The 12,063-nt window shown below is 37.7% G+C and overlaps 1 pseudogene; it reads left to right on the top strand.

The window, feature by feature from the left end:
- Positions 1-4,215: 4,215 nt before the first annotated feature.
- LOC140146217 (mitochondrial substrate carrier family protein S-like) lies at positions 4,216-10,958 on the top strand (annotated as a pseudogene).
- The last annotated feature ends 1,105 nt before the right edge of the window (positions 10,959-12,063 follow it).

Here is a 12,063-nt window from a genome sequence, read left to right as displayed (position 1 = left end):
TGCACCATTTTTTACCACGATGATCCATTTTACACAAAGGCGATTTTATTTTATGAAATCTAACTTTCACTGCATGCTGACTTAACTGTATCAAGGATAAAGTACCAGCACTTTTTAGACTACGTCGTCAAGTTTCTGGTGTCCAAATTTCACATTTTTGTATTTCCCTATGTGGATTACACAGTTAAGCCATTGACTGTGAGTTACTGTGGACACAACTTTTTGGATTGAATGTCGCCCTCTATAATAAGCAATGTGGACATGTCTAACTAGGGTGGTAATTAGGTCGAATAAGGTAACCTAGAACAGGCGCAGATTCGGGGGAGGGGGGTGCGGTGGCACTCCAAAAAAAAGAGGAAAGAAGAGAAGAGAAATGGGGAAAAGGACGAGAAAAGGACGGGTAAATAAAATTAATTGAGTAGGAAGTAGGTCCTAGATCTGCCATTATTTTAGGCATTGCTTGAAGGTGGGTCCTTGTGCTAAAAGCATGTGAAAATTACTGTGGGCCTGCCGATATGCAGGGTACGTCTGCAGCTTTTTGCCACCAAAGTCGGTATTAAGGTGGGCTGTGTACTCTCAGACATGCATGTAGTAAAAGTGCAATAACTTTGTAATTATTCAAGCATAAAACATATAAAAGTATACATTTTTATGAAGGCAAGACATCAATAAATCTTAATATAAATACAGATTTGGGGTAAAAACAACAATTTTGAAGAAAATCACAAAAAGTGAGTTTTTGGCAATATTTGTTAGGTACATCATAACAAAAAACATTCTTTCCAAAATATTTTATTTTGTTTTTAGCTCAATCTGAGGCTCCATTCCAAAAACTTTTTTTTTTTTTTGATATTGGCCTTATTTTTTGAGATATTGACCATATAAGGCATCAAAATGAACTTTTAAAATTCAAAACGCCTATTTGCACAAAATGATGCCCAAAATCGGAAATAGACCAAAATATAAAAAAATGAGAAAACCGTTTCTTGAGGCGATCATGCTTTTTATGATGATCATATTTGCTTAAATATGCTGTATTTATTGAGTTATCGTGTACCTAAATCGTCATTTTACCGAGAAAATGAACATTGAAATAATGGCCGTTGAAGTTTAAAGTGATCACATTTTGCACTTTCATCGAATCTCACAGGAGAATGCGACAGTTTTCGTTTTTGTAACTTATATTACGTGAACATCGGGTAAATCCACAGCCCCTTGAGAAGTTTGAGCGAAATCCATTCATAACTTGATATTTAAATCGGGGAAAGAACTTGAAAAAACCCACATTTTATCAGCTAAAACGGAGCCATTTGACCACTAGGTTTTTGTGAAATCAGTGCTTCTGTGGTGTTTCCATAAGATGCGCCGCGCATGCAGATAAGCGTCGCGTATGCGTCAGCGTATTTGTGCGTTAACAAATTGCGCGACACATAACGCGATGAGTTGTTCTTGTGGCGTGTACCTTGCTGGTACAACAAAGATTTTCTTTCCTTTTCAATTTCAAACACGAGTGGAATAGTGAAATAAAATCCTTAAAATATTGCAGTTGGAGTTTACAAATCTGGATTTTCATTCCTTGTATTTATAAAACACATAACAAGGTACAAACATATCATAAAAACTCAATTTTGAGAAAGAAACAATGGCTAGAGTAGGGCCTACACAGCCGCGTTAAGGGGGTACTACACCCCTGGCCAATTAATGATCAGTAGAATTCTGAGTTTCATGTTGGCTTTGGCAAGTACCGATAGAGGACAGTTCATGCCCATAGAGTCAACTCGAGTTTATTTTATTTTCCGATAATTTTGGGGCGCAAAGTTTGTCCAAAGTCACCCCTGGGTTTGGGGTGACTTTGGACACCATGTATTCAAGTGCATGTCCAAAGTCACCCCGACCTGAAGAGTAGAGCAATGGAGAGGGTGGAAGTAGATGTGAGGTGGGTAGGAGCACAGAGGATGCTGTTGGGGTAGGGCATGGTCACTGTGGTGTATTTTAAACAAAGTGTCAAATTTTTTGGTATTCGTTTATTATGTCCAAAGTCACCCCGGAAAGGAAGCCAAACCCTGGGGTGACATTGGACACAGCCTGCTTTTAAATTCTTTAGAGTGGGTAGATATCATGACTATCCAGGTAGGTTCTTGGTTCATCTGTGTTCACTATCCAACCAACAGGATTGAGTTTCCACTCTTAAGTTCGTGGAGTACCGAAAGTTTGACCACCACAAAATCCTGTATTTTATGGACCCGCTAAAAGTTATGAAAAACATTAACATTTATACATGTAAGATAACACATTATACTGGGAAACTTTAGTCATTTGTAATGTCCATATATTACCACATAAGAACATATAAAAATATTCTTAGAAATGTTAAAAGGTAAAACAGCCTACATGAAATAATAGTTTTTCCTATCGTGTGACAGCGTGTCCAAATTCACCCCACCGTCCAAAGTCACCCTGTTTACGGTAGGCCTACTGCACTGGAAATTCTATTTCAGCACAGACAACAGTTGTGGAGTTATAGGGCGGTGCAATCCTTTTGGCAAGCCGAAAGGGGGCAAGCGATTTTTGGCACACATTCATGGGCGCCTTTTAAATAAAAGCGCTCTGAAAAGGCTTAGGAAAACAGTCTGGAAAAACGCTTTAATATGCAAATGTTTCTGCTCGCTGCACTCACAACATATATAGACCATTTAAGGTTTGCAAATTGGGATCCCAAAAATTTGGCATGTGTAAAGGGGGGGGCAAAGATTTTTTGGCGGGCTGAGAGGGGAGGGCAAGCGATTTTTGGCGGGCCGAGAGGGGGGGCAAGCAATTTTTGCCGAGCCGTTCGAATTTACCCCCCCCTCCGGGGCTCATAATTATTGCACAGCCCTTACAGTCAAAAATGAGGGAAAACCAATATTTGATCAATAAATCAATAACTACTTGCCTTGAGTTGCTGAATTTTCAGTGCAGTAGTTGAAGTCCTTGCCCATATACATATCTTACTTGTCACCAATGCGCTATAATTTTTGAGAAAAATGCAAAAATAGGCACAACATTGTATGTGTAACACCCTCTCATTCTCTCAATACATGTCATCCATACATCTTTTCACAATAAAACGTTATTATACGATTTATGATGTACAAGTTATATTAAATTATTATTAAAACACATCATCAAGACCACTATTGAACAAATACAGAAATTGAACAATATGAAATATTTTTATATAAAATGATAAATTATTCAAAAATATTAAGGAATAAATTAACAGAACACATGAATCATAATTTAAATTAAATCAAAACACTTTATCAAGACCACTTATCCACAAATGAAGAGCTTTGTTTCAAAACCCCTTACATCCACTTGCCCAAATTTGAGAACACATCAAAAAATCATCAAAATAATCACTGATATATTAAAGGTGTTTTTCAACAAAAGCAGTTTTTGGCGGGATGCTCATCCTACCCAAGCATCCCGCCAAAAACTGCTTTATTCTGAACCCCATATCAGTGATTTTTTTTGATGTGTTCTTAAAATGGGCAAGTGGATGTAAGGGGTTGTGAAACAAAGCTCTTCAAATACAGAAATTGCAATAAAATAGAATAAATAAAATATGATAAAAGTAACACCTGCATTCATCCTCATACAATCACACTCACACTCTCACATGTAAGCTCCTAATGCCTCACCATGAAACAAACATACATTCCACTCACCCATACACACCCCCACCCACCCCACCATGCATAATGTCATACCCTTTCATCCCTAAACACGCATCATCCATACATCTTAGGCCCTTCGCACTTGATTTATTAGTTTCCTGTTAAAGATTTTGAAAAAGGGACGAGGTGACTTTTAATTATTAATTATTAATTATCTTTTATTTTCTTTATTTAGTTTGAACTATTACAAGCAACTATTGACTCGTTTTGACTAGAGCGGGCATTTAATTATTTCACAACAATATTTGATTTTATAAATAAGTGAATGTGGAGTTGTACTCTTTGTTCATTCATCATTATTGTTGATATTATTAAAGTCAGAAAATGGCAAGTAGAAGTAGTGAAATAAAAATAAAATAATTAATTATTTTGAGATTTTCAATTTTGGACATGGGCGGTAAACAGGAAACTAATAATCAAGTGCGAAGGGCCTTATACGATTTATATACAAATTTAATTTAATCATATCTGTCATTCTTCATTTCCAGTTGTCAACATGACTCACAGTGAAGACAGGGCACACTGGATCAAAGAGGCGCTATAGGCTTAGGGGTAAGTCAGTCTTCCAGGAAGCTATGTATTTATATGGCTTTAAAAAACAAAGTTTTGTTTTCTGTTGGTAGCCTGATCACCTAAAATGCAAAGTGTTTTTTTGTTTTGTTTTGTTTTGTTTTTGTCTTTTAATTATTGAGTCGGGATCAATATAACATGTGCCTCAAATTAGTGATAAAATACATTACAAGTCTAGTGGGTTTGGGGCCCTTTTTTCTGCATATCGAATACCTCTCATCCCTAGGCTTTTACAGATTCCACAATTAATCCCATGCCCTTCGTTCCACTGCTGCTGGCAGTAGCCTCATTTTCCACAGATCTTATCTGGTCGGTGATCAGGCCTTTTCTATCATTGTAATCAATTGTGGAATGGCTTGGCATTATACATGTATACAGGCAGGCTGTTAAGGTTGCTCAAGAACTATCTTTTTCCCAATTTGTAGGTAGTGTGTTTTTTCTCATGTTCTTCTCCCTTTTCCTTTTGTTGCCCAGTGCCTATCATCCTGCAAATTTAATATATTTATACACACATTTTTTTTTTTGGTCTTTTTACAGTGGGCGTTCTCTATGGCGTGACCAGTGTAGCGGTAGGTCATCCGCTGGATACGATAAAGAGTAAAATGCAAGCCCAGAAAGGGTTTGAGAGTGGCGGCATGATTAAGACGCTAATCAAGACATTTCGTACTCAGGGTATGATAGGATTCTACAGGTAAAGGTTATACACTTTGTGTAAGGAGGCACATATGCATAGCTTGGGAATCTGGAGGCCTGGACATCACTAGTGCAGGGGAGGTCCATAATTGGTGCACAACCTCTTGCTATTTACTGATGTTATAGCGGGTTGGAGTGGTGCCTGAGCTAGCAGTGTTTGTGCTCGATATTGAGAAAAATAAAGTTGACACTCATAGGGAAAGGTATGGGTTTAATATGTGAGATCCAAATGTTCTTTGTAATGGGTTTAATTTTTCCCCATGTGCATGATTTTCACTGGGAGGGGGAAATAGTGAAATCTTTTGTTTTAACTCAATAAATGCAATACATATGGGAAATATAAATGTAACCAGTGGTTTCCTTGGCTCATTTCCAATAAGATCAATGTATTGCTCTGAAGAAATAAACTTTATTATTTAAGCAAAATTACCAAAACTTGAAAAAATATGACCTGATGGCTACAACTCACCTTTGTCAGAAGTTTCACATGATTTAAGCATGTTAGATTTAACTATATTGACTTTAAGTTACTTATTGTGCTTGTACTATTTCAGAGGGTGCATCCCAGTGTTATGGGGCTCAGGAATATACAGATCAACTCAATTTGCTGTCTTTGAATCAGTGTAAGTATTGGGAGAAAGTGGCATGGTGGTTTATTGTATTCACCTGTGGTGCATGCATGAGGTCCCGACGGTGGCCACTGACTGCATGGGGGTATTGACCACAGAAAATAATTATAGGTTAATAAATGTGTATCACTTATTGGGAGTGAAATTGTACAAAATAATGCACATGTACTGAGATGTTGATGCATCTAATGCATGAGCCTGCATATGATGCATCAACAACTCAGTACAAGTGCATTTTTTTGTACAATTTCACTCCCAACAAGTGATATGCATTTATTAACCTATAATTATTTTCCAATACCTCCAGTCAGTGGCCACCGCCAGGGTTTAAACATAGTCTTATTCTTTCAACCTTACTTCATGGAATGTTTATAGACCTAACATGGAACACCTGTTTACTAGTAACTGCAGTTGTTTATCACTCAACCACATGTTTCTTTTGTCACATGGGTCTATATATCATGGTGTTAAACAATAACATTCCATTTTTTTGTGTATGTTCCATACAGCATGTATCAAACCTTATGCATATCTATAATTGCTAGCAATGAAATGTGTCTGCATCATTATCAGACATACCTATGCCACCTATATTGTAGTTAAATTATAATAGTAATATACATGCGTCCCTGTGTCGTTTTTTGGGCCATCCCCCTTATTCATTAGGGCTTAGGTTGTAGGTTAGGGAGAAGGTTAGGGTTAGGATTAGGGTTTATAATGACATTTATTGGGTTTTCGGACTAATTCCCTATGGACGATCAACCTGTAACCATATTTTCATTTCTTCCATACAGGTACACAGCTCTTGATAATCCATTTTGTAAACATGAAATTCCTTTGACTGGTGGCCTTCAAGTGTAAGTAATCATGTCTGTCAATTTTATGTTGCGACAAAGTTTTCCCGAAAAAAGTCTTTTGTGTAATTCATTCCCCTCTAATACCACCCCACCTGTGTTTCTGTGCTATATTTTCATGCTATATTTAGCTTTGATAATCAGAAAGACATTCCTCATATTCATAATACAATTTGGTATGTCTGATGTGCTCTTATGTCCCACAAAAAATACTGTGCAAACATTGCTATCCGATTGGTTAATAGATGATACAATCTTGGAACTAGCTGTGATAACTTTTCAGTCCATTTGTAGTGGATAGACACGTATAAACCTATATTATACTGTACCGTAAGTCTAAAATGCTTTGATGCCATTGGCTTCGTTGATAGCTCAGTTAGTAAGACATGCTGGTCTAGATTCCAAGGGGTCCCTGGTTCAAATCCTGGTCTAGGATGACATTTTTCTTCTTTTCCTACTCGAGGGAAGGAAAGAATAAATTGTATACATATCATTAAACTCTAACTCTTTAGTCACTATCATTATGGTGATCCGCCTTATATTCCATGTTGTATTGCAGGAGAGTATTAATAGCTGGAGCTTGTGGTTCATCAGCGAGAGCTCTTATAGAGTCACCGTTAGAATTAGCTAAGGTAAATTTATTTCACTTTCATGTACAGTATGTTGCAAAGACCTTGATTTACATGATTTAAATTTGGCGCTGTTTATAGCATAATTAGGAAATAGGGTTCTGATTAGTGAATAGAGGCCGTCAGCCTTTTCCGCGGGATCCGCCATCTTGTGGGTACTGCCGTTCTGCATGTCATGCATTAGACATTACGCTCCCTCTTCAGTCAAGCGTCAATGCGGTGATCTTAGCAACAAGGCACTCCGTACCCACAAGATGGCGGCGTTGACGTCACAATGACTACCTCTATTGAATCAAGTCATGCTGTCATCATCACATTGGCACATCTTTCGCCGAACAAGCTGCGTAGCATCGCGTGAAGCAGGACTGACCTAGTTCTTTTGCGCAATGATCAGGACAAGCGGTCTGCCAATGCGAATGGCCTTTACAAAATACTCTAAGAATAGCAAGAGTCCAGGAGAAGATTAAGTACCCTTTCTTTGATTCTAGCACTTTCTGATTTGATCTAGATATAGCATTTATACCAGAGAATTCATTGTCTCAGTTAATGTGCATCTTATCAGATAATTGGGAATTCACACAAATGCGCTTTGTAACGGAACATAATTTGATTGGTAGAGATCCGTCTTAAACATTGTTAGTGTTTGCTTATCATGACAAACATGGAATGAAAAAAAAATAAGAAAGTCACATTTTTATGAATGTTCAGGAATGTGTGATCATTGTGTATTCCCTCAGTTCTGCCTTGGGCTGAAATAATTGATCATGTGCTCAATTCTATTAATAATCCTAGCTACAGTTTCAAGATTTCAAATCTTACTTTGCACTTTGTATGTCATTTTTCATCCTCTTTTATTTTCATCAGATCCGTAGACAAACACAACAGACATGGCATTTCCGAGGACTATACAAGGCAAGTATTAATTCCCTATGTTAATATCAAATGTGATTTATTATTAAGCTGTTTACATAACATGCTCAATCTGAGGTTATTGACTGACGTGTTGATATTACGCCTTATTCCGTACAGTACATATATTGTTATAGAGGGCCATACTACGGGCTGTATGCATTGTAATGTACAAAAAGTAGCCTAGGTTCGGAACAATAACCTCGGATCGTGCATCGACTAGGTGTTTATCAGGATACTTACCTCAAAGGAAGTGGTAATTAAGTGGGAGCAAATATTTGAAAGTTTGACAAAAATAGGGGCAGTTTTGCCCCAAATAGTTGAATACTCTAATCCTCATTTGTTAAATCTATGTTCTCTTTGTTTTGACAGTGGATGATATGAATGTCCTCCTTATATTGGATTCATACTTGTAGTGCCACTTGTAAATAATTATATTGTACAGGCAGGGAAACTAAATCAATACACGTCAAGGCTCCCGCTGGACGCGAATTGTTGCGTCCAGACGCATTTTTGTATTGCTGGACGCGATGTTCAACAAATTTCATCAACCGTTGCGCCCAGTCGGACGCAAGTTGATTCAGCCCAAAAATGAGTGATTATAAGCTTACCAAATTGGTGTTTGCAATGATCCTATTTCGTAACTTCATCATCATAAAAATCATGAAAATTTCTAAACCTCCATCGTGTATAAATTAATATTTTAGCAGCATATTGACCAATGGACCAATCAGCACACAAGTTATTGACCTTTCACATTTAACCACTCCCATTTTGCAACACTTCTGGGTCACCGGTCAACCAGTCAATGAATGAAAATTCTTACGGCAACGAGACGTGATAAGCTTTTGCTCAAATACGAGAGCAAAAACACAACTTTCTAAACTATCGTACATTGTCAGCAAGTTTGCATTCAGGTAATTTGTTATTGACAATAATATTTACATAAATCTTTAAAATCTCATCATCTCATTGTAATCCCTCATTTTGTTAATGCTACATGTTCCCTTTTCAGGGTTTTGGTGTAATGTGGTGTCGGACCATGGGACTTATGTGCACATATTTCATCCTCGTTGACACACAAAGACGGCACTTTCCTAATGCCTTCAAGACCAGTTTTATTGGACCATTTCTTGTCTCTGGAGTTTCTGCAACATATCCTTTATTAGTGTGAATTTGTTTTGTACTTTTAAACTAAAGATATAAAGATTCGAAATCTCTTTACTTTGATTCACCTCAAGCTAGGTAATGGTGTAAGTACCTTTACATGGATTTGCAGCATGTGTTCAGATACGCCGACTTTGCATGTATACTTTTAAATGTATCAACAGCCCGATGTGAGGTAGTAAACACCATGTGTTACAATTGGACCATACGCCTTTAAATACTAGTGACATAAACAGGTTTTACTATTGTTTGCCTTAACTGCTAGCTACGTTAGCATGGTGGATTGTGTGGCCGTTGGAATACATGAAGTCACAGGTCCAAGCCAACTATGGAAAGTAAGTCAACTAAGGAAGGGCTATTCCATTTGAAATTCACACCCCTATGGGACTACACTTATCTTAGTTCTGGTTACACAAGATGTTGAATCTAGCCTAGCGGGGGGGGGGGGGATGGGTACTGGGGTCAAGTTTCCCCCTAATTCTGGGACAAAATTTTACCACGCTTTGCAGTGTGCATCCTTCTTGCGTTCTGACCAGACCTTTGAATAAAAACAAAATCACTGGTCATAATATATATATTTGTCATCCAAATCTTTCACCTGATTTAGCCAGTTAGTAGCATAATAGGGCACTGTACATGTGTAATATTTTGGCATACTTTGCGCTCCTCTGTCCCAGTAAAGTCATTCAGGGAATGGTTCAGCAGGTCAACTTTGTAATTTTGCACCCTTAGAAATTTTGTCCAGAGATGACACTGAAATTGTTTACCATGCAGACTTGTAACGAGTCATGACTCTTGACTTGACTTTTCAAAAACTTGATTTTTAGATTTTCCCCATCAGATTGTACAGTGACTCGAGTCATTCAACTTGACTCAACTCCAGATATTATTAGAAATGACTCTACTCTGCCAAGAAATGACTTGACTCGACCATGAAATGACTTGACTCGACCATGAAATGACTTGAGTCGACCATGAAATGACTTGACTCGACCATGAAATAATCAGCCATGAAATGACTCAACTTGACCATGAAATGACTTGATTAGACCATGAAATGACTCGACTCAACCATGAAATGACTTGACCATGAAATGACTTGATTTGGCCATGAAATGACTTGACTTGACCATGGAATGACTCAACTCGACCATGAAATGACTCAACTTGACCATGAAATGACTCAACTTGACCATGAAATGACTCAACTCGACCATGAAATGATTTGACTAGACCATGAAATGACTCGACTCAACCATGAAATGACTTGACCATGAAATGACTTGATTTGGCCATGAAATGACTTGACTTGACCATGGAATGACTTGACCATGAAATGACTTGATTTGGCCATGAAATGACTTGACTTGACCATGGAATGACTCAACTCAACCATGAAATGACTCAACTTGACCATGAAATGACTCAACTTGACCATGAAATGACTTGACTCGACCATCAAATGACTCAACTCGACTATGAAATGACTCAACCATGAAATGACTCATCTGGTTACAACCCTGATGTTTACTAGTATTTTTATTTCATTATTTATTTGCAGGGATATGCCAGTGTTAACCAGAATGAGGCTTGTCATCAGAGACCGAGGCGGTTTCCTTGCACTCTATCGTGGTCTTGGTCCGGGAACGATACGTAGCTTCTTGTCGAATGGGACAAGTATGGTAGTGATGGCCAATGCACAGAGGAAGGTCAGCGAATGGGGATTACGAGACTAGCCTTTGACAAAGTCTCTAATATGGGGAGTTTATGTGTACATCGCTATAGGGAAAGTCGGCTTTGAGAAATGTGGGGATTAGTCTCTGATGAAGTGAGTAAAAAGACTTGTCTATGATGAAGTCTCTAATATGGGGAGTTTTATGTGTACATGTACATGGCTAGTGAAAGCTGGCTTTGAGAAATATGGGGATTAGTCTCTCATGCAGTGAGTAATAATTGTGTGGGTTAAAAGACTTGTCTTTGTGAAATCTCTAATATGGGGAGTTTTATGTGTACATGGCTAGTGAAAGCTGGCTTTGAGAAATATGGGGATTAGTCTCTCATGCAGTAAGTAATAATTGTATTGGATAAAAAGACTTGTCTTTAACAAAGTCTTTAATATGCGGAGAAAATGCAATTTATTTGACACACTGCCTGCTTATACAAACCCTGTTTGGAAATGAAATGTTTGTGAGAGAGACCAAAAGAAAGTAAATGTATCATAAAGCACAAAGACATTTCTATTCAGGGTATAGGGTACTATGCATATTTTTTAATGAAAATAAATAATCACAAGTTGATTACTGTGTTTGATTTGTCTTAATCACAAAAATCAAAAGCACTTCAGTCAGTTGAGTAGCCAGGGGGAGGTGGGGGCACCCCCACAGAAAATTTTCACGGATAAAATGGGGATGACAAACTATAAAGTGTTAGGGATTCAATCATGTTTCACTGTTGTTCATCACCGTTTAACAATGATGTGTCTGCACCGTCTGCGTGGTTTACTTCGCGAAGTAAACCACGCAGACACGCCGAACGCAAGTTGTTAAACAGTGATGAACAACGGTGAAACATGATTGAATCCCTTTCAACAACAAAAAGAAGCTAAAAAGATCGTATAATTCACAGGATTATTTCATGAGGAAAGTCAGATAATCATTGCCACTCAGCCTATCGGTGATTTCTGTGTTGATATAAACAATAAAACTACAGAATAAAACAGAAATATTTAGCTGCTACCTCCAAAAAATACTGAATTCAACTTGTAAGCGTGTATGCGCACACAGGTTCCAGACATGACATGTATTCACGCTTCATGCTATTGTACAAATGTGGATTCATCATGGATTAACAACGGTTGACTCCTGTACAAAGGTATAGGAAGAGTTGTTGAAAT

Source organism: Amphiura filiformis, chromosome 2 (assembly GCF_039555335.1).
Source record: "Amphiura filiformis chromosome 2, Afil_fr2py, whole genome shotgun sequence".
Classification (NCBI taxonomy): domain Eukaryota; kingdom Metazoa; phylum Echinodermata; class Ophiuroidea; order Amphilepidida; family Amphiuridae; genus Amphiura; species Amphiura filiformis.
This window is presented reverse-complemented; position numbering and strand designations above follow the sequence as displayed.